The sequence below is a fragment of the Bufo bufo genome, chromosome 11, assembly GCF_905171765.1.
Source record: "Bufo bufo chromosome 11, aBufBuf1.1, whole genome shotgun sequence".
Classification (NCBI taxonomy): Eukaryota; Metazoa; Chordata; class Amphibia; order Anura; family Bufonidae; genus Bufo; species Bufo bufo.
Genome location: NC_053399.1, coordinates 21,402,926 through 21,427,592, shown reverse-complemented (window position 1 = coordinate 21,427,592; position 24,667 = coordinate 21,402,926). Strand labels below are relative to the sequence as shown.

At 45.5% G+C, this 24,667-nt stretch overlaps 1 protein-coding gene across 1 annotated transcript in view; it reads right to left on the bottom strand.

Moving 5' to 3' along the window:
• The window catches only part of EFCAB11 (EF-hand calcium binding domain 11), a 43,301-nt gene that overhangs the window by 1,105 nt on the left and 17,529 nt on the right, over window positions 1-24,667 (bottom strand). The gene's annotated exons all lie outside the window — the stretch shown is intronic.

The following is a 24,667-nucleotide window of genomic DNA, read 5'->3' as shown; positions in this document are numbered from 1 at the left end:
AGCATTTTCAAGATCTCTGTTTTCTGTATATTTGGAAGCTGAAAACGCATCCTGGTTCAGTCCTGCTTACACAGCGGAGGGACTGTTACAGTATACCCACTGCCAGCTAAACACGTCCCCCTAATGGATCCCAGGATAATATCTGTTACAAACACAAATTCAGTTCAATGAATGGGACTAAGCTGCAGTAACCAGGCACGGCCCCGACATAGAGAGCTGTCCCTGGAATGTCCCTTCAATCAGCTGACTGGTGGGGGGTGCTGGGAGTCAGACCCCCCCTGATATGATATGGATAGCAGGGTCTGGTTGTGGATTTGCTTAATTTTAGGGGTTTTGTATAGGGTCAGAATGAGTTTAGGGGTGTGATCTTGGCTCTACATGTGTTAAGGGGTCTGATCTGAGCTCTACATGAGTTTAGGGGTTTGATCTGAGCTCTACATGAGTTTAGGGGTCTGATCGGGGCTCTACAGGAGTTTAGGGGTCTGATCTGAGCTCTACATGAGTTTAGGGGTCTGATCTGGGCTCTACATTGAGTTTAGGGGTCTGATCTGGGCTCTACATGAGTTTTAAGGGTCTGATCTGGGCTCTACACGAGCTAAGGGGTCTAATCTTAGCTTTATACAAGTTAAGGGGTCTAAACGGGGCTCTACATGAGTTTAGGGGTCTGATCTGAGCTCTATATGAGTTAAGGGGTCTGATCAGGGTTCTACATGAGTTTAGGGGTCTAATCTGAGCTCTACATGAGTTTAGGGGTCTGATTCTGGCTCTACATGAGTTTAGGGGTCTGATCCGGGCTCTACATGAGTTTAGGGGTCTGATCTGAGCTCTACATGAGTTTAGGGGTCTGATCGGGGCTCTACATGAGTTTAGGGGTCTGATCTGAGCTCTACATGAGTTTAGGGGTCTGATCGGGGCTCTACAGGAGTTTAGGGGTCTGATCTGAGCTCTACATGAGTTTAGGGGTCTGATATGGGCTCTACATGAGTTTAGGGGTCTGATCTGGGCTCTACACGAGCTAAGAGGTCTAATCTTAGCTTTATACAAGTTAAGGGGTCTAAACGGGGCTCTACATGAGTTTAGGGGTCTGATCTGAGCTCTATATGAGTTAAGGGGTTTGATCAGGGCTCTACATGAGTTTAGGGGTCTGATCGGGGCTCTACATGAGTTTAGGGGTCTAATCTGGGCTCTACATGAGTTTAGGGGTCTGATCTGAGCTCTATATGAGTTAAGGGGTCTGATCAGGGTTCTACATGAGTTTAGGGGTCTAATCTGAGCTCTACATGAGTTTAGGGGTCTGATTCTGGCTCTACATGAGTTTAGGGGTCTGATCCGGGCTCTACATGAGTTTAGGGGTCTGATCCATGCTCTACATGAGTTTAGGGGTCTGATCTGGGACCAGAATGAGTTTTAGGGTCTGATCTGAGACTTGAATGAGTTCAGAGGTCTCCTCTAGGGTCTTAATTCATTTTGAGGTCTGGTCTTCACACAAACATTAACATGTTTACTGTTCAGCTCAGAGCTTCAGCTGACCACAGAGTGGACCTTTACTAAAAGTAATTTAGTACCCCTGCCATAAGGACTGGCCCATGTCCCATTACCTCTATAAGAAAATACAGAACTGGGATATTACATCTGACTGTGGTAGCTGATAATGGGCAAATAATGTAGAGGAACCAAACGAATTGAGGCTTATGTCAAACGGCTGGGAAACGAAGAAGGCAGCACATGTGTTCAGGCCAGGGGCGCCATTACTTCCATTATCTGGTTCTGACATTTACTTTCAATTTCACGCTTGTATTTGGTGTTTGCTGGGAACCCATGGAGGATCAGACTGATGGTATTACGAACGAGACGGTGACATTCATCAGCCTCTCAAGTGGATTGACGCTGTCAATCACGGACTGACGCTCTGCACTGGAGGGCGACCGCGGCGCTGTGCTAATATCTGTAAAAGGTAGTTTATACTATAATGTTCCTGAGGAATCCCAGAAGCAATCACATAACAGGGCATTTTTCAATCCAACGTCCAGCAGGCCGATCGTACAGGACGATAGATCAGGATTTTTTTCTCCTCAAAAGTCGAGGCAAAAAATAGAAAATGGAGCTATTATACCTTTTTTTTTGCCTCTGAAAGCAAATGTGAATGTCTGCACTCACTTACAGCAAGCAGAGGTTTTGAGATACAAAGTAGAATTGATTATTTATGTGTTTTTTTTATATATATACACTGAGTGAAAGCTGAAGTGAATAGAGCACAAAGAAAATGACGACACATTAGAAAGAAGATGAGAAGGCGGAGCGCCGCTTTAACTTGCAGCAATTACAACAAAACCAATGACGAGCGGGGGAGTAAAAATAGGTGTAAGGTTCGGGAAGTATAGATCTTGCGTCTCCAGACACTTCCACAATAAAGTAAAGGATACACATCCGATACCTGGAGACAGACCCTGCAAATGAACCCAGCCGAGAGAGAGACTGATTAGCCAGCCGCAAACTGCAGAGCTGAGTGGGCTCCCGGTGGGGGCTCTGCCGGCGTTTAGAGGAGCCTGTGCGCAGGCAGCAATCAGAAGCACTAGAAAAGCTGATGCTTACGCAACGGAATTTCACACAGGGTATTCAAATCGTGCAATCTGCATCCCATTCACTGGAATGGGGTTTTCTGCGATCCAGGAAAATTTCCAGCACTTTTTTCCGCCACGTAAATAAGTAGCATGTCATTTATTTCTGGCGGAAACTGCAAGGATTAACTCCATCGAAGGAGAATGGGACCCGTCTTCATTTTTATCCACGGCAGCGCAAGCATAAAATGAATGTCAGAGAATATTCTGTAGTGTAAACAGAGCCTTAAGGCATCTATTACACAAATCACTGCAAAGAATGCACCAATATGATACGCATCTGACAAGACTAGCTAATTCCTCAGGCCGATGTTAAAAGCTGAGAACTTTGCCAATATCCTCCAGTCAGGAACATATCGGAGCCCCTCATGCACCACGTCACGGTGTCTCAGCACGCATGGGGTCCTACCACTCAACTGCCCGTGGTGTGTGAACAGGGTCTGAACAGTTCTAGAAACCAACTCACAGCCAGGCTCTCACATGCCTCCATAGTGGTATCACCAATGCACTGTGAGGTAGGATAAAGCTGCGAGACGCACCCACAACACAGTCTAATGTGTCTGGGGAACTCCCGACTCTCTTTAATTCGCCCGGGAGATAAGCCGCCACCAGAAGTGTCCCCCATAACTTTTTATATTTATATCTACAGAGCGGTGTTAGGCTCATTTTTTGAGAGGCGATCTGTACTTTTTATTGATACAATTTTGGGTTGTGTGTGACTTTTTGATCACTTTTTCCCAAAAATTTTTGGGGAGGTGAAGTGACGAAAAAAACTGCGAATTGGTCATTTTGACTGTTTGTTCCATTACATTGTTTGCCGTATGGGATAAATATTTTTGTATTTTAATAGTACAGGAATTTTGGGACATAGCAATGCCTATGATGATTTCTGGGGGAAAAGGGGTGATATTAATATTATATTGAATTCTACACTCACCTAAAGAATTATTAGGAACACCATACTAATATGGTGTTGGACCCCCTTTTTCCATCAGAACTGCCTTAATTCTACGTGGCATTGATTCCACAAGGTGCTGATAGCATTCTTTAGAAATGTTGGCCCATATTGATAGGATAGCATCTTGCAGTTGATGGAGATTTGAGGGATGCACATCCAGGGCACGAAGCTCCCGTTCCACCACATCCCAAAGATGCTCTATTGGGTTGAGATCTGGTGACTGTGGGGCCATTTTAGTACAGTGAACTCATTGTCATGTTCAAGAAACCAATGTGAGATGATTGGAGCTTTGTGACATGGTGCATTATCCTGCTGGAAGTAGCCATCAGAGGATGGATACAGGTTCTCATTCTGTTTACGCCAAATTCGGACTCTACCATTTGAATGTCTCAACAGAAATCGAGACTCATCAGACCAGGCAACATTTTTCCAGTCTTCAACAGTCCAATTTTGGTGAGTTTGTGCAAATTGTAGCCTCTTTTTCCTATTTGTAGTGGAGATGAGTGGTACCCGGTGGGGTCTTCTGCTGTTGTAGCCCATCCGCCTCAAGGTTGTGCGTGTTGTGGCTTCACAAATGCTTTGCTGCATACCTCGGTTGTAACGAGTGGTTATTTCAGTCAACGTTGCTCTTCTATCAGCTTGAATCAGTCGGCCCATTCTCCTCTGACCTCTAGCATCCACAAGGCATTTTTGCCCACAGGACGGCCGCATACTGGATGTTTTTCCCTTTTCACACCATTCTTTGTAAACCCTAGAAATGGTTGTGCGTGAAAATCCCAGTAACTGAGCAGATTGTGAAATACTCAGACCGGCCCGTCTGGCACCAACAACCATGCCACGCTCAAAATTGCTTAAATCACCTTTCTTTCCCATTCTGACATTCAGTTTGGAGTTCAGGAGATTGTCTTGACCAGGACCACCCCCCTAAATGCATTGAAGCAACTGCCATGTGATTGGTTGACTAGATAATTGCATTAATGAGAAATAGAACAGGTGTTCCTAATAATTCTTTAGGTGAGTGTATACACTGCGTGCAGAATTATTAGGCAAATGAGTATTTTGACCACATCATCCTCTTTATGGATGTTGTCTTACTCCAAGCTGTATAGGCCCGAAAGCCTACTACCAATTAAGCATATTAGGTGATGTGCATCTCTGTAATGAGAAGGGGTGTGGTCTAATGACATCAACACCCTATATCAGGTGTGCATAATTATTAGGCAACTTCCTTTCCTTTGGCAAAATGGGTCAAAAGAAGGACTTGACAGGCTCAGAAAAGTCAAAAATAGTGAGATATCTTGCAGAGGGATGCAGCACTCTTAAAATTGCAAAGCTTCTGAAGCGTGATCATCGAACAATCAAGCGTTTCATTCAAAATAGTCAACAGGGTCGCAAGAAGCGTGTGGAAAAACCAAGGCGCAAAATAACTGCCCATGAACTGAGAAAAGTCAAGCGTGCAGCTGCCAAGATGCCACTTGCCACCAGTTTGGCCATATTTCAGAGTTGCAACATCACTGGAGTGCCCAAAGCACAAGGTGTGCAATACTCAGAGACATGGCCAAGGTAAGAAAGGCTGAAAGACGACCACCACTGAACAAGACACACAAGCTGAAACGTCAAGACTGGGCCAAGAAATATCTCAAGACTGATTTTTCTAAGGTTTTATGGACTGATGAAATGAGAGTGAGTCTTGATGGGCCAGATGGATGGGCCCGTGGCTGGATTGGTAAAGGGCAGAGAGCTCCAGTCCGACTCAGACGCCAGCAAGGTGGAGGTGGAGTACTGGTTTGGGCTGGTATCATCAAAGATGAGCTTGTGGGGCCTTTTCGGGTTGAGGATGGAGTCAAGCTCAACTCCCAGTCCTACTGCCAGTTTCTGGAAGACACCTTCTTCAAGCAGTGGTACAGGAAGAAGTCTGCATACTTCAAGAAAAACAGGATTTTCATGCAGGACAGTGCTCCATCACACGCGTCCAAGTACTCCACAGCGTGGCTGGCAAGAAAGGGTATAAAAGAAGAAAATCTAATGACATGGCCTCCTTGTTCACCTGATCTGAACCCCATTGAGAACCTGTGGTCCATCATCAAATGTGAGATTTACAAGGAGGGAAAACAGTACACCTCTCTGAACAGTGTCTGGGAGGCTGTGGTTGCTGCTGCACGCAATGTTGATGGTGAACAGATCAAAACACTGACAGAATCCATGGATGGCATGCTTTTGAGTGTCCTTGCAAAGAAAGGTGGCTATATTGGTCACTGATTTGTTTTTGTTTTGTTTTTGAATGTCAGAAATGTATATTTGTGAATCTTGAGATGTTATATTGGTTTCACTGGTAAAAATAAATAATTGAAATGGGTATATATTTGTTTTTTGTTAAGTTGCCTAATAATTATGCACCGTAATAGTCACCTGCACACACAGATATCCCCCTAAAATAGCTAAAACTAAAAACTACTTCCAAAAATATTCAGCTTTGATATTAATGAGTTTTTTGGGTTCATTGAGAACATGGTTGTTGTTCAATAATAAAATTAATCCTCAAAAATACAACTTGCCTAATAATTCTGCACTCCCTGTATATAAACACACACACATATATTTATATATATATATATATATATATATATATATATATATATATATATATACACACACATACACACACATACACCTACAGTTAGGTCCATAAATATTGGGACAGACACAATTATAACATTTTTGGCTCTATACACCACCACAATGGATTTGAAATGAAACAAACAAGATGTGCTTTACCTGCAGACTGTCAGCTTTAATTTGAGGGTATTTACATCCAAATCAGGTGAACGGTGCAGGAATTACAACAGTTTGCATATGTGCCTCCCACTTGTTAAGGGACCAAAAGTAATGGGACAATTGGCTTCTCGGCTGTTCCATGGCCAGGTGTGTGTTATTCCCTCATTATCCCAATTACAATGAGCAGATAAAAGGTCCAGAGGTCATTTCCAGTCTGCTATTTGCATTTGGAATCTGTTGCTGTCAACTCTCAAGATGAGATCCAAAGAGCTGTCACTATCAGTGAAGCAAGCTATCATTAGGCTGAAAAAACACAACAAACCCATCAGAGAGATAGCAAAAACATTAGGCGTGGCCAAAACAACTGTTTGGAACATTCCTAAAAAGAAGAAACGCACCGGTGAGCTCAGCAACACCAAAAGACCCGGAAGACCACGGAAAACAACTGTGGTGGATGGCCGAAGAATTCTTTCCCTGGTGAAGAACACCCTTCACAACAGTTGGCCAGATCAAGAACCCTCTCCAGGAGGTAGGTGTCTGTGTGTCAAAGTCAACAATCAGGAGAAGACTTCACCAGAGTGAATACAGAGGGTTCACCACAAGATGTAAACCATCGGTGAGCCTCAAAAACAGGAAGGCCAGATTAGAGTTTGCCAAACGACATCTAAAAAAGCCTTCACAGTTCTGGAACAACATCCTATGGACAGATGAGACCAAGATCAACTTGTACCAGAGTGATGGGAAGAGAAGAGTATGGAGAAGGAAAGGAACTGCTCATGATCCTAAGCATACCACCTCATCAGTGAAGCATGGTGGTGGTAGTGTCATGGCGTGGGCATGTATGGCTGCCAATGGAACTGGTTCTCTTGTATTTATTGATGATGTGACTGCTGACAAAAGCAGCAGGATGAATTCTGAAGTGTTTCGGGCAATATTATCGGCTCATATTCAGCCAAATGCTTCAGAACTCATTGGACGGCGCTTCACAGTGCAGATGGACAATGACCCAAAGCATACTGCAAAAGCAACCAAAGAGTTTAAAGGCAACCTGTCACCGGGATTTTGTGTATAGAGCTGAGGACATGGGTTGCTAGATGGCTGCTAGCACATCCGCAATATCCAGTCCCCATAGCTCTATGTGCTTTTATTGTGTAAAAAAAATAATTTTATAAATATGCAAATTAACCTGAGATGAGTCCTGTCCCTGACTCATCTCACGTACAGGACACATCTCAGGTTAATTTGCATATGTATCAAATCGTTTTTTTTACACAATAAAAGCACATAGAGCTATGGGGACTGGGTATTGCAGATGTGCGAGGGGCCATCTAGCAACCCATGTCCTCAGCTCTACGCACAAAATCCAGGTGACAGGTTCCCTTTAAGGGAAAGAAGTGGAATGTTATGCAATGGCCAAGTCAATCACCAGACCTGAATCCGATTGAGCATTTCACTTGCTGAAGACAAAACTGCAGGGAAAATGCCCCAAGAACAAGCAGGAACTGAAGACAGTTGCAGTAGAGGCCTGGCAGAGCATCACCAGGGATGAAACCCAGCGTCTGGTGATGTCTATGCGTTCCAGACTTCAGGCTGTAATTGACTGCAAAGGATTTGCAACCAAGTATTAAAAAGTGAAAGTTTGATTTATGATTATTATTCTGTCCCATTACTTTTGGTCCCTTAACAAGTGGGAGGCACATATGCAAACTGTTGTAATTCCTGCACCGTTCACCTGATTTGGATGCAAATACCCTCAAATTAAAGCGGACAGTCTGCAGGTAAAGCACATCTTGTTCGTTTCATTTCAAATCCATTGTGGTTGTGTATAGAGCCAAAAATGTTAGAATTGTGTTGATGTCCCAATATTTATGGACCTGACTGTATAAGAAATTCCACGGCACTTCCAAAAATAAATGATGTGTTTATTACACCAGGTGCGACGTTTCGGTCCTCTCTATGGAACCTTTTTCAAGCAATGCTTAAGCGTCATTGCTTGAAAAAGGTTCCATAGAGAGGACCGAAACGTTGCACCTGTACAAATCTTTTTTTTCGCTGGCACTTCGTGTTCTACCTTATCTACAGTGCTGCCCAGCATATATATATATATATATATATATATATATATATATATATATATATAAAAATCAAAAGGTAAAGCATAGAGGTCAGATCAATATATATCTGCGCTCTGGATCATCTGGGGTATATGCAAAAATCTGAAAGAATAATCCTAAAACATAACATTTAATAGTTAATGCTGATAAAATCCTAATTAGTGTGTGCAAAAAAACTGTATACAGGGATAAGCATGGAGGCAAACCGCTAGATAGAGTGGTCCATGGTCACCCCAGCAACAGAAACAAAATAATTAAAGTGCACGGCGGCACTGTGGTGGTAACCAGTGTGTCCTACCGGTACCCAGGGAAGGTCGTCAGGTGCTCCACCATACGATATTGTAGCAGTTGTTCATCCTGTATGGATGGTCGGATGAATAACAGGGTAGGAGAAAATTCAGATCAGACAATGCATGTAGGGTCCCTAGGGTGATCCCTATAGCTGTCTAAACACCAACCCTAATGCTATAGATATGGTAGCAGCCTGACCACAGGGCACTCGTCCTTGAAAGGACGACCCCGTCCGGAACCTGTCCCTGTTCTAGATTACTATATGTCCCTAAATATGCATAGGCAAATCCCTACATGCACGTTTCGCTGCCAGGACATGGGGCAGTTCATCAGGGGAGATGATATGGTGTCAGGCAAGTCAAACCTGGATAAAGTGATCAAGCCTGCAGACCAAAATGACACGATCAGTCATATGGTCCTGAGGTGCACGAAGATGTTCGGCCCCTGCGTGGGCTACCTCATCGGTAGGAGGTTTAAGGAAAGATGCAGTATACAGATGTAAGTAACTGCATATGGGACGCCAACTGACCTGGTGTGCCCTCCTTGTTTAAATACAGCTCGTTTCCCGCTGCTGCCGTCGGTAATTGAGGCCAATGAACGCGCTTACCTGCCTGCACGTAAGCACAGCGCATGCGCTCATCACAAAATGGAAACGAGGCCTGCAACGCACAGAGAGTGCCTGATACAGAACGCACTCCTGCGCATGCGCGAACTCACGTTGGTATCGCGAGATCGCGGACGCTGTGCGAAACAGCAGAAGAGATAAGAAGCAATTCAGATATCGATTGCTCCTAAATATTCAGTAAAATACAATCGATCGGACAATCGGGAGTACAGCTGAATATTGTGAACCACAATGGGTTCTAATTTATAGATATTTTTGGCCATTTATCCTATGTGGGATAGGTACAGCTCAGGGATAGAGAGACAATCGGAAAAGCAGGTAGAAACAGGTGATCATTAAAAGTAATATTTAATATTAGTATTTCGTGCAGGGTCTTGGTCGCTGTTGATTATTGACCCAGAAACTGAATGTACAAAATTATGATACTTGGGTAAAGGCCAAAAGATGTTAACACTCAAAATAGTTGCACAAAATGTAAAACCGATCTCAGGAAGGTGACAGTTAATACAAAAAAGGGGGGTACACAGATCATTACTAACGGTGATGAGCCAGCATGTATTCTTTCTACAAGAAGCAACTATAATTCAGCTGCTCATTTAGGCCATTTGGTGCGACAGTCTTCAAAAGAAATATCCACCGTGACTCTCGTTGTAAAAGAATCTTGTCCCAATCACCCCCTCGTTTGGGGGGACTGACAGCTTCAATACCCATGACTCTAATGGCTTTGGGATTGCCTTGGTGTAAATCGCAGACATGGCGGGCCACTGGAGTATCACGGCTCTTAGCAATATCCAGGAGATGTTCTCCTATGCGTCTGCGCAGTTCGCGCTTTGTCTTACCAATGTATTCTTTTTGGCAAATACATGTAATTTTATATATTACACCAGTAGTTCTACATGAGATGAAATCTTTAATGTCAAAACTACGTTGGAGATTGGTACTGTAGAAGGTTTTACCTTGGTCAATATTGCTACAGGCCACGCAACCACTGCATCTAAAACATCCCACAGGGCGACGGCTCAGCCACATACTAGGTCTAACTAGTGGTGCAAGATGACTATGCACCAATACGTCCTTAAGACTTTGGCCTCTTCTGAACGTCACCTGAGGGTGTTCATGCAGTACTTCTCGGACATCTGGATCCATGAGTAAGATGGGCCAGTGTCGTGCAAGAATCTCTCTGGATTCCTTTGCAGAACCATCAAAAGTAGTAATGAATCTTACTTTCCTGTCACCCTCCTCTCTGGTCTTAGGAGTAAGTAAGGTCTCTCTGGGGGTGTTAGCCGCTCTCTGAAAGGCCCCTCTCAGTACCTTGTCAGGGTAACCCCTGGCCCTAAACCTTTGGCGAAGGTCTGCTGCCTGACGCAAGAACTCTTCCTCATCAGAACAGTTCCTGCGTAAGAGCAGGAATTGTCCATAGGGAATACCTCTCTTTAATGGCAGGGGATGGCTACTCTGCCAATGTAGGACTGAGTTAGTGGCCGTGGTCTTACGGAAAACGGTTGTGGAAAGTTCACCTCCAGGTTTCTTGGAGATGCGGACATCCAAAAAAGGAAGGGAACAGTCATTGGCCTCATAGGTAAAACGGAGACCTATGGTGTTATCATTAAGAAAGTCCACAAACTTTTTAAATTCCAGGGTGCCCGCATTCCAGACTATAAGGATGTCATCGATGTACCGGGCCCATAGGGTAATGGGCCCGGTCATCGGTTCACCCTCTCCAAAAACGACGGTGGCCTCCCACCAGCCCAGGAGCAGGTTGGCATACGACGGCGCACAGGAACAACCCATGGCCGTACCCCCTGAGCTGGTGGTAGAGGCGACCGTCAAAAGTGAAGAAGTTATGCGTCAGCAGGAATCTGAGCAGCTGTAGGACAAAGGCATTGTGTGCCTTAAACTGCTGTCCCCGCATGCTAAGATAATAGCCGACCGCCAACAAGCCAGCTTCATGTGGTATGGAGGAGTATAATGCCTCCACATCGACGCTGGCTAGTAGGGCATGATCCTCAATGCAAATTCCTTCCACCCGTTTTAAAAGGTCCATTGTATCGCGGGTGTAGGAAGGAAGTGCAACAACAAATGGCATTAGAATTTTGTCAATATATACCCCAATATTTTGTCCAATGCTCCCAATCCCGGCCACGATTGGTCTCCCTTTGAGTGGTCTGAGGCCTTTATGGACCTTGGGGAGACTGTAAAACGTAGCCACTATCGGGTGCCGGGGGTACATAAAATCCAATTCATCTTGTGAGATGAGATTTAAAGCTCTTCCTGCCAGGAGGATCTCTCTTAGTTCAACTAAGTATGGTACTGTCGGGTTAGGCCTCTTTCACACTTGCGTTGTTGGGATCCGGCATGCACTTCCGTTGCCGGAGGTGCCTGCCGGATCCGGAAAAACGCAAGTGTACTGAAAGCATTTGAAGACGGAACCGTCTTCCAAATGCTTTCAGTGTTACTATGGCACCCAGGACGCTATTAAAGTCCTGATTGCCATAGTAGGAGCGGGGAGCAGGGGAGCGGTATACTTACAGTCCGTGCGGCTCCCGGGGCGCTCCAGAATGACGTCAGAGCGCCCCATGCGCATGGATGACGTGATCCATGCGATCACGTGATCCATGCGCTTGGGGCGCCCTGACGTCACTCTGGAGCGCCCCGGGAGCCGCACGGACGGTAAGTACACTGCTTCCCCGCTCCCCGCTACACTTACCATGGCTGTCAGGACTTTAGCGTCCCGGCAGCCATGGTAACCACTCTGAAAAAGCTAAATGTCGGCTCCGGCAATGCGCCGAAACGACGTTTAGCTTAAGGCCGGATCCGGATCAATGCCTTTCAATGGGCATTAATTCCGGATCCGGCCTTGCGGCAAGTGTTCCGGATTTTTGGCCGGAGCAAAAAGCGCAGCATGCTGCGGTATTTTCTCCGGCCAACAAACGTTCCGTACCGGAACTGAAGACATCCTGATGCATCCTGAACGGATTACTCTCCATTCAGAATGCATTAGGATAATCCTGATCAGGATTCTTCCGGCATAGAGCCCCGACGACGGAACTCTATGCCGGAAGACAGTAACGCAGGTGTGAAAGAGCCCTTAGATGTTAATAACTGATAACTGTTTTTATCTTTAAGGATATTTTGACACATGGATTGGTAATCTGGGCGATTCATGATCACCGTATTCCCACCTTTATCTGATGGTTTTATAATTATATCTTTATCCTCTTTCAAAGATCTGATAGCCCGACGTTCCTCAGATGAACAATTATTATAATGCGGGAAATGTGCATGTAGGGATTTGCCTATGCATATTTAGGGACATATAGTAATCTAGAACAGGGACAGGTTCCGGACGGGGTCGTCCTTTCAAGGACGAGTGCCCTGTGGTCAGGCTGCTACCATATCTATAGCATTAGGGTTGGTGTTTAGACAGCTATAGGGATCACCCTAGGGACCCTACATGCATTGTCTGATCTGAATTTTCTCCTACCCTGTTATTCATCCGACCATCCATACAGGATGAACAACTGCTACAATATCGTATGGTGGAGCACCTGACGACCTTCCCTGGGTACCGGTAGGACACACTGGTTACCACCACAGTGCCGCCGTGCACTTTAATTATTTTGTTTCTGTTGCTGGGGTGACCATGGACCACTCTATCTAGCGGTTTGCCTCCATGCTTATCCCTGTATACAGTTTTTTTGCACACACTAATTAGGATTTTATCAGCATTAACTATTAAATGTTATGTTTTAGGATTATTCTTTCATTTATATATAAGAAAAAGTTGGCAGAACCAAAAAATAGAAAATAAAGACAGTTTGCTGCTGCTATTTTGTTCCACATGGGTCAATACATTTTCTTATATTTTATAGCTTTGGAGTGCTGTCCCTCTTTATATATATATATATATTTTTTTTTTACTTTATATTTGAGGAGACATGAACTTGCAATAATCAGATTGCCTTTTTATACATTAGTGTGTGGAAAATTCTGTATATTCCAAAGCAGTAGTGCCAACTGCAGGCCTGCACTGGAATGTACCTGTAATTGACCTGGTAGCCTTGTACAGGCTCAGGCCTATCACCACTAAGGAACACATTCCCTGATCTTAGTGCATGAAGGCGTTCCGGCCATGGGATTGCAGTGCTCTCTGGTTTTTCCACTCTCAGATGTTTTCATCACATATGACCACAGCATCTGAGGGGTTAAATGTCTGCGATTGGCATTATTGCCGATCACAGACATTACCCCCTGGGTGTCTGCTGTGTAAGGCTACTTTCACACTAGCGTTTTAGTTTTAGGGCTCAATACCGGAAAAAAACGCTTCCGTTTTGTCCCCATTCATTGTCAATTGGGAGAAAACTGAACTGAACAGAACGGAGAGAGCTCCAAAAGGCATTCAGTTCAGTTTAGTTGCGTTCCCATACCGGAGAGCAAACCGCAACATGTAGTTTGCTTTCGGTCCTGGGATGCGGAGCAAGACGGATCCGGCATGACCCCCAATGCAAGTCAATGGGGACGGATCCGTTTTCTCTGCCACAATAGAAAACGGATCTGTCCTCCATTGACTTTCAGTCTTGGCTATGTTAAAGATAATACAACCGGATACGTTCATACGGGTTGCAGACGGTTGTATTATCAGTAACGGAAGTGTTTTTGCTGAACCATGCCGGATCCAGAAAAACGCTAGTGTGAAAGTAGCCTAAAACGGAGCAGGCACCATCTTTAAAAAGAGGATAGGCACACAGTATTAAAATCCTCAAATACCTCTTTAACCCCTTGATGACATCTGCCATACATGTAAGACAGATGTCATCAACCTGCACCCCGCCGATCAAGTGCTCCAGAGTAGCCCCGGCACTGAAACTACACAGTTTTGGAGCTGGTAACTGCAGTGTCAATCCCAACGAAGTGGATGTAACCAGCTCCGACCACTACTAAATGGAAGGAACTGTGTATTTCCAAGGCTACTTAAGAACAACTAATCAACTGGGTTGAGGGTGTCAGCCCCCCCCTGGATCAGATATTGATGGCCTACCCATCAATAGTAAAATCCTAGAATACCCCTTTAATCTGAAACTGTTATTTTTCATGATGATGGAATCACTTTATTAGCATGAGAAATGTCCAACTGTGATTACTTATACTAGAGAGATTATAGATGAGGAGGGATCAGAGTTTTACGTTAACCGGGATTAACCGACGGGAGACAAAAACATCCATCTATTACACATTTAATGCCTCGCCCTCATCAGGAATACTGCACGAACTCCATTCACTGCGGCTAATATTCCAGCAGCTGCAGTCATTACTTTTGATTATTCACTAAAGCTGCGCGCACAGTAGATTGATCATGATGGCCGCTATCATGTTTCCCGTTACTGGACATCAATAAAACCCTGGCTGTTTTCTCACATTACTGGAGACGGTTTTTAATTTGCTTGCTTGAGCTTGGTCAGTAAAATGTGACGACTGAATAAGTCTTAGGCCTCATGCACACGGCCGTGGCCGTATTGCGGCCCGCAAACAGCGGGTCCGCTATTTGCGGGCATCGGCCGTGTGTTCCCTGCATCACGGATGCGGACCCGTTCACTTGAATGGGTCCGCAATCCGGAGATCCGTGCCTCCGTTTCGCAACGCAAGCACTACGGACTGCTTCCGTGGTGTTTCTGTCCGTGTCTCCGCACCGCAAAAAAATAGTTTCTATTGTTCTATTTTTTTGCGATGTGAACGGATCACGGACCCATTCAAGTTGAATGGATCTAGATCCGTCCTGGCCGCTGCACGGACGTTGAGAATTGCGGTCCCCAATGCACGGAAGGGCCGCACAACGTCCGTGGTGCATGAGGCCTTATTGGAGTCACATCGAGGAGTGCGGGTGCAGTCTATTAGAAAGAAAGTATACCTTTAGGGCATCCCAGGTCGTACTGTGGTTGGCGGGCTATGGCTGGCTCATGTTAACTAATGAAGACCTCACTAGTTAGTGTGTCTGCATTGTTAATAGCTGCTCGGTCATTTGCAATGCAGACCGACTAAACAGCGAGGTCTTCATTGGCTAACATGAGCCAGCTGCGGCCTATACTGTTGTGCGGTACTTGACGCAATGCGGTTGCCATTGCGTGTGGTCGTACCGTCATAGTGAAGAGTTCTGTAATTCTTTCATATACCTAGCGGGAGATTTATTTAAGGGGTTCTCCGGGCTTTTCATGAAATCCCACCATGTTCTGTTACTACTTACCGGTCAATTGTGACACTGATGCAACCGTCTACTTTGCGCTCAGATGGGCCGTGGCCTCTTCCACTCGAGTCCCAACCGGACATGTTCCGTTGCATAGACAGTATACACGGCTAGGCTGGAAGACTTGGAAACATATTTGGTCGGGAGGCAGTCTGGGTGCAGTGGAGATGGCGACGTGATGGACAGGTAAGGCCTGTTTCACAATGACGTTACTTAGTGCGTGCAGCGGTGTTTGTCCGGCTGCCTTTCGACATATTTGCCGTGCTGCCGCCAGATCTCCACCCATCACCATTATAGTGAATGTGGACAGATGGACTTCCAACAGCTACACACGATAGTTACAGATCCAGCAGGCTATTCCCCTGTCGGAACCAGTAACGCCAGTGCGAAACAGGCCTCAGTATGACCAAACTATCTTTCCAACACAAGACCGAAGGTGGCGGGATTTTATGAAAGAGGAGAACCCCTTAAAAGGGAAACAGTCAGCTCCAAAACACTCCTCAAACTGGAGTATACGGTGTATAGTATAAGTGACAATGAATCAGATTGTGTAAAAATAATGTGATGATAAAAAGGGTGAAGAATTGAAATAAAAAAGTTGAAAAAAGGCGGCAAAAGGAGTCCCCTAGAAACCGCTTATCGTTGGGACATTCAAGGCCGGGCGTCCGCTTAACTACAAGAACGCGATCAGTGTAATGTATTTGGTTCAAAACTATTCCCTGAAGACAGATTAAAAATTAATCTGTTTTTCCAGAAAGCGTTGCAGAGACGAGTTTGTCATTTTTTTTAGCCCCCACAACAATCCTGAAATGAAATAAAACAGATTAAGCGTCGGCGGCGCCGTTCTCTCTAATGTTCATCTCCAGCGATAAATGTTCATTTTCCACCGTGAAATTATTTTACCAAATGTCTTTGCAAATATCGTAAACTTGAGGAGACGAGCCCGGCCGTCCAGCCGCGGAGACTTTGCCTTAATGCGCCGAGCTTGTTGTGATCGCTTGATTCTCCTTAATATAAACAGCGGTGGCGAGGGATGAGCGGCGCCACATGTTTTCCCGGTCAGATGTTGTCACTTAATGAAAACGTCTGTACTTGGTAATGAGTTGATGCGTTTAATTCCACTCCATGGGGGATCACTAATGAATTGTGTGAACTGACACACTCCCTCAGCACATGGTCACGTCTTTATCCTCTCGAAGCATCGTCTTAGGCGTGCTCATACTTGGTGGCGGTGCTATGTACGGTATTCTGTCCACTCAGTAATCCGATGGAACTGTCATTACAGACAATACCTTCCCATGTACCCTATGCACACAATATAGGTGTACTGATGTTAGCCTATAGAAGTCAATGGACTGAATTTAAAGGGGCCAATCCTCAGGATAGGTCATCACCATGAGATCTGATGAGGTCCAACTCCCGGCACCCAGGCCAATCTGCTATCGGAGGAAGCTGGAGCTCTGACAAGGATCGCTGCCTCCTTTCAGCTTTTTACCAAGCACAGCGCTACGTGTTCTACAGTGGCTGTGGTTGCTATTACAACCTACTTGAATGGGACTGAGCTGCGCCTAGGTCATGTGATTGATGAACGTGACGTCACTGGCCTAGGAAGAGGCCCAAGCGCCCACGCCGTGCCGCGGCCTCTTCATACAGCTGATCGGCGGGGATGCTCAGAGTCAGACCCCCACCTTTCTGATATTGATAATCTATCCTGAGCCCATCAATATCAAAATCCCAGAGAATTTTCCGTGTTTGCATAGTTCACCACAGAGGATTTGTAAAAAAAAAATATAATTATTTTAAATTATTAACTGTACAGCAAAAAAAAATTTTTTTTTTAATTTGTGGTTAGCCCCTTTAAAGGGCATCTGTCAGCAGATTTGTACCTATGACATGTTACATGTGCGCTTGCCAACTGAAGGCATCTGTGTTGGTCCCATGTTCATATCTGCCCGCATTGCTGAGAAAAATGATGTTTTATTATATGCAAATGAGCCTCTGGGAGCAACGGGGGCGTTACCGTTACACCTAGAAGCTCTGCTCTCTCTGCAACTGCTGCGGCCTCTGCACTTTCATTGACAGGACCAGGCAGTGAGAACATTACAATGCCTGGCTCTATCAATCAAAGTGGAGAGTTGCAGACAAAGCAGAGCCTCTAGGTGTAATGGTAACGCCCCCGTTGTTCCTAGAATCTAATTTGCATATAAAAAAACATTTTTCTCAGCAATGCGGGCACATATGAACATGGGACCAACACGGATGCCTTCAGCTGCCACGTGCACATGTAACAGGTCAGCCAGTGTCATAGGTACAAAACTGCTGACAGATGTCCTTTAAAGAATTGAAATTTATAGTGTGTTCTACAATGATAAGCTGCAGGATCGACGCCAATCGCTTGATTGCTGGTCGGGTGACTTTGTTTCATCTTCAGCAGTGATCAGATACACGAGCGGACGCCCCCTCTCCCCGCAGTATAACAGCATTTATCAGCCCATCTCAGGATGATGCTCATTAAACACGACATTCCCACAGTCAACCAGTATGAAGGCCGAGCGGCTGCGGAGAACAATTACACGGTGAAGTATCTCTCCAGGTTTAAAAAATAGGCAGCGGAGAGGAATGTAGGGAACAGGCGCACAAGTGCCATCCACATAATGCTGCGCTGCGCGCGCTCCTGTGAGTGGGGATCTAATCATTACAAAGCACTTTGGCAGGTAAGTATCTGGAAGCATCTTAAAGTGATTATATGCTGGAGATAATAGGCCGGAGAGGCTAATCATTTAATCCTCTAAGAAGTGCGATCCTGAAGATCGGAGCCCGGCATGCCGACACTGCCGAAGAAAAATAACTGGGAGCTCCAAAACAGAAACGGAAGGGGGACGTGCCATTACTGGGGTTTATACGCCCCCCGCACTTGATATGGACGTAACACGACCAGGATACATGGGATATCACAGGTCGATTCCAGCAGCCCCCCCACGCATTGGGCAACGATGACAATAACCTTAAAAGCTAGATACCAATATCTTGCTTCTATCCTCCCACAATTTCATGCTGTGGAGTCCCTTATCAGGTAGTTGCCCATGTCATGATCTTTACGGTTCATAAACGGAATGCCAGAATTACAGTAAAGACCGACACTAATGCAAGCAAGGAATTTGGAGTGAAGAACTAGAAGGCTCGCAGCAGGGGGCAAGGACCCCTGTGGGCATTAGAGATAGTTACCCTTCTTCTATGACCTAAAAAGGTGCATACTTCTACTTTTTTCAGCAACTTGTACTGAGCAGATAGTGACGTCAATGAAATCATATTAATTTCTGGTGACAACCACAATGGCCGCCAGCGGGAAGTGACATTGAGGCACATTTATCAAGCTCGCCTGTTTATAGGTGTAAAATTATACGGGTGTATTTCATTTCTCCGTCTTTCTTTTTCAGAGCATTTATTAAAAGTCGCAGAGCCAGTGATGATTTACACTCACTTAGACTGGGCATAAAAAAGTCGCAAGTCTCCCGGAAAGTGCAACTTTTAATGCAAAAAAAAGTCGCGCTTCACCACTAAAAACAGACAAAGTAAAGTACACCAGTGTCACGGCGGACGTGCACTCAGTATAAAAGATAACACACCAACCAGGCTCTGGACGAGAGACAGGGGAAGGGTCACCTCCTAGTTTATCCCTGACCTCTTTCCCTGCAATGCTCAGCCCACAGGCAGACCTTGAAGGTAGGTGTGCTGTGTCCTCCAGCCTGGACTGACAAAACCCTGAACTCCCTGAGATGGTGAAGAGGGGAGATAGGAGCAGTCTGCTCGCACAGAACCTGGATGGGATAGATGACACAAACAACCAAACTAGAAATGACACTTATCTTCTGAGAGCAGGAACTGACAGCCAACCTTCCCTCCAAACCTCCCAGACCAAAATGATCAGTATAATCCGCTCAGAGCACTTAGCTGGAGGCTATTTAAACTGATGACTCCACCCAGTGCACCTGATGAGAGGCGGATCCAGCACAGCTCCAAAACAAATACTAAACTCGTGCTGCTATCCTGGCCGACCTCCGCACATCGTCAGAGTGGGGCATGACAACCAGCCCCGGAGTAGAGTAGAATTCAGTTCTCTCTGCAACTGCTGCGCCCTCTGCACTTTGATTGACAGGGCCAGGGGTGATGATGTTTTCATTTCCAGGCCCTGTCAATCAGAGTGCAGAGGGCGTGGCAGTTACAGAGAGAGCAGAGCCTCTAGGTGTAATGGTAACGCCCCTGTTGCTCCTAGAGGCTCATTTGCATATAGTAAAACATCATATTTCTCTGCAATGCGGACAGATATGAACATGGGACCAACACAGATACCTTCAGCTGCCAAGCGCACATGTAACACAGTTAAGCTTCGGTTGCTCCTGGGTATCCGAACGTCAAGGTATCAGGTAGCCAATTTGAGAAGCTCACTTGCTGCAGCGGAACGTCTTCCCCAAATGACCACATCCATTAACTGGTAGAGGGCTCGAAGGAATAGAAAATGTGATGACTTTGCATCTAGAGTTGGAGGAATCATGGACGGGTCAATCCGTGGGCTGCCAGGAGGAATTATGGAAATCCCAGTAATGTAAGGCTACTTTCACACTTGCGTTTTTCTTCTCCGGCATAGAGTTCCGTCACAGGGGCTCTATACCGGAAAAGAACTGATCAGGTATGTCCCCATGCATTCTGAATGGAGAGTAATCCGTTCAGTTTGCATCAGGATGTCTTCAGTTCAGTCGTTTTGACTGATCAGGCAAAAGAGAAAACCGTAGCATGCTACGGTTTTATCTCCGGCTAAAAAACCTGAAGACTTGCCTGAATGCCGGATCCAGCATTTTTTCCCATAGGAATGTATTAGTGCCGGATCCGGCATTCAGAATACCGGAATGCCGGATCAGTCCTTCCGGTATGCGCATGCGCAGACTGAAAAAAAGGTGAAAAAATAAATGCCGGATCCGTTTTTGCCAGATGACACCGGAAAGACGGATCCGGCATTTCAATGCATTTTTTCGACTGATCAGGCATTTTTAAGACTGATCAGGATCCTGATCAGTCTTACTAATGCCATCAGTTAGCATACATTTTGCCTGATCCGGCAGGCAGTTCCGGCGACGGAACTGCTTGCCGGATCTCTCTGCCGCAAGTGTGAAAGTAGCCTAAGACAGGCTTGTGCGCTTTTGCTATGTGTCCAGATAGGACTGGGAGGACGGCCACATTAACCCCCCGCTTCTATTCAGGGGCTGCTCAGCCTCCAGGCACCTCCTGTGACGAATCTCACGCCGGCTATCGCTCCACTAGACTGCATTGTTTCCCAGTGTTCGGCAAGTCAGATTAATTACACAGCTCATTTTGTTTGTTTCTCTGCTGCTGAATACAAGAGACGCCGTATCTCGTATGGATAAGGACGCTTGACAATACAGCCTTTAGATGCCGCGCGCACATTAAGTAATTGACTTCTCTCCCAGGGACCAATTATAAATCAGTAGGGAGAATGGCTCCTAATCAAGCGAAACTTAACGCAGTCGCTGCTGGAAACGATATGGGATGAGCAGAGCAAGTGGTTAAACGCAGGTAAACTGATAATCAATGAAAAATGCGGGAGGTCACTTGTGGTTCTCATGGACAAAAAAAAAAAAAAAGCTGAAAAAAATGAACTATGCAGTCAGTTCACATTGAGCACTGCAACAGCCAAAGACTAGAGGAGAATGGACCTAGTTCAACATGGGTCACAAATTCTGTCACAGATATTAAAGGGGTTCTCCAGGCATGTCTATGGCAAAGCAGCAGTAGACCAGGAAGAGAGAAGGGAGACGACACGTGGACACTGCACCTGCCATCTCTTCATACAGCTGATCGGCGGAGGTGCCGATAGGTCATCAATATTAAAAGCATGAAGAACCCCTTTAAAATTAAACTGTCTCACTTGCAGGTTATCCTGGAAAGATTTCAAAAATCTTAAAGAAGCACTTCCACAAAAATGTATTCTCTGACCTGAACTGTAGCGAAGGTAATCTTCTTATCAGTGACTGTATTTGTGAGTTATAACCTCCCTTCTGATCCTCAGCTGTGTCATGTGACCAGCACTCTGACTGTCCAAATAACAGGAAATCAGTTTCTCTATGCAGAGCTGCACTCACTATTCTGCTGGTGCAGTCACTGTGTACATACATTACTTATCCTGTACTGATCCTGAGTTACATCCTGTATTATACTCCAGAGCTGCACTCACTATTCTGCTGGTGCAGTCACTGTGTACATACATTACTTATCCTGTACTGATCGTCAGTTACATCCTGTATTATACTCCAGAGCTGCACTCACTATTCTGCTGGTGGAGTCATTGTGTACGGTACATACATTACTTATCCTATACCGATCCTGAGTTACATCCTGTATTATACTCCAGAGCTGCACTCACTATTCTGCTGGTGGAGTCACTGTGTAGATACATTACATTACTTATCTTGTATTATACTGCAGAGCTGCAATCGCTATTATGCAGGATTCTGAGCTGAAATCTCCCTGTGTTCCCATTCTGTTCAGTATCAGCCCTTATAATCTGCACGCTTTGTACAGTCACCTAATACAGATCTATGTGTACGGTCAGTTCTCTGTTATCAGCCCTCCTCTGATGTAAAATACCCAACTATCCATGAAAGTTTCCTCCTCTCAGCAAGCTGCAGATTTTCAGATTTTGCTTTGGCTGTACACGCTCAGCACGTGAGAGATTGTGCCTGGGAGGCTTTGCAGCATCCGTCCGCTGACACGTTTCTCGAGCCATATGGCAGAAATATATTTTTTTTTTTAGAATCATATTTTGCTTGGTTGTCAGAAAGCTGAGGATACGAAGTGTTGCCGTTTATTGCTTCACACGTTAGCGGTGGATGATTCGATGGATCTTCTTAAAATTGTGCAAAAAAAAAAAGGAAAACTGAAAAAAAAAAAGAAACAGATGCGAATGCCAAACACAATGCAGACCAGTGGCGGGGCCTCCCAGTCATCACTTACATTTATTGCAAAGGGATCACTGACCCCCTCGCACGTCCTTACTGGTCCCAGCTTTTCCAGGAACAGATTTTAAGAGGGTTCTGGTTAAAGGGGTTAATCGACCCCTGAAATGCCCCCCCATATGCCCAGACCCCTCACACACAATGTACTTACCTCGCTCCCCAGCACCCAAATCACTTCTGATGCCGCCAATTTCGCCGCTGCATCTCCCCGTCAGGAGGAGATGGGGGGGCGAGCAGGCGGTGACGGGGACAAGCCTCCCTAGCGTCACCAGTGATGCTAGGGAGACACCTGGAGTGAGGTAAGCACATTGTGTGTGAGGGGCCCGGTCATATAGGGGGGCATTTCAGGGGGTCGGATAACCCCTTTAAGGCCAGTAAAACACACTCCGTGAACTCTGCTCCTTTGCCTGGACCGCACTATATTATAATGATTTATAATGCTGTGTGTCTCTGCCCGACCTTGCGTCTACTGAATTGTACTGACATAATGCTGTCTGTACAAATCAATACAGTTGAGGTCGGGCAGAGATACACAGCATTATAATTCATTAGAATGCTGTGCAGTCCGGGCAAAGGAGCAGAGCTGACTAGAGAATGCACACCCCACAAGAAGCGTGTCTCATGCAGTGAACACACTCATTTAAAAGTGGCCTTATACTGTTATTTCCCCGTTATAATTATTCATTAGGAGGTTCTTCACACCAAAAATTCGTCAGCCTCACTCTTTTGGCGAGCAGCTGCCTGAGCACTTTTCACTCGCTCTCGTGGGTATCTAACATATCTAAACGCATTTTCAAGCTCATGTTCCAGCTAGAACATGTCAGCCGGGACGCAATGCCAGGTAAGAATGATATTTACTAGGGATATTTAATTTTTTAGTTTAGGGAAAAAGCACTAGAAGGATACGATCATATAAGTCCACAAACAATCCGGCTCAAAAATCATTTCTTGCCTATTTTGCTGAAGATTTCGCTCTGTGCATAGCATGTATGCCCAATAATACTCCGCACATTTTACACCTGCAATTCAGTAGCTGAAAATCTGCATCGTATTGTGGGGATTCGCTCTGGTAGGCAGGGTAAGCGGACGCTGTGCAGAGGCTAAAACCAGTTGGTAAAGCAAAACTTCAGCGTTTATTCACACATAAGGTATAGCACAAAACGCAAGTCGCTTTGCAGCCTTGGCGTTTGTTCACACACACGAAAAGTTCATAAAACAAGAAAGTCACCGTATCTCCTGGGTGTTAGTTCACACCCTGCGGCAGTTCTGCCTCGTCAAGTCCATAAGCAGGCTTTAGGAGGTATGTTTCCCCTACACCCAGGTCTCAGCCCTCCAACTCGGCACAAGCCTCAGATCCCAACACAGAGATCCCCTCTGCTGACCCCAGCCGTCTTTTAAAGGTGTTGCCAAAACCCCAGACCGGCACCCGAGATCCAGTCCGGTGTCTGACCCCACCTGGCCGCCAATCAGTCCAGCAGCGCACGCTGGGAGGAAAATACCTGTTTTCCCAGACAATACCCTTCACTGTGTCACAGTATCTCCCATATGTGAACATACCGTAAAGGCCCAGTTCACAAGGAGAAAATCTACTGCCTATTCTGAAGCAGAAACCACCACGGTTCACGCCCCAGTTTTTTAAATATGAATGTCCCAAATACGCTCATGGTTTAGCCCCGTAAAAAACAGTATTCTACCGTTTTCAAACCAGCACATGGGTTGAATACTTTTGTAATTGCATGTAATAAAAAATGTATTATAGCCACTGAGTTATTCACGTATATTAGGGATGCCCAACCTGCGGCCATCCAGCTGTTGGAAAACTACAACTCCCAATGTGTTCTGATAGCTGTAGGTTGTCTGGGGCATGCTGGGAGTTATAGTTTTGCAACAGCAGAAGGGCCGCAGGTTGGGCATCCCTGACTTATATCTATCTGTATAGCGCCACCTGCTGTTTGCTCTTTTTCCAAGATCTCTCACCCTTGTCACTGAGACGGAAGCACGTGCTCAATTCCACCCTTTA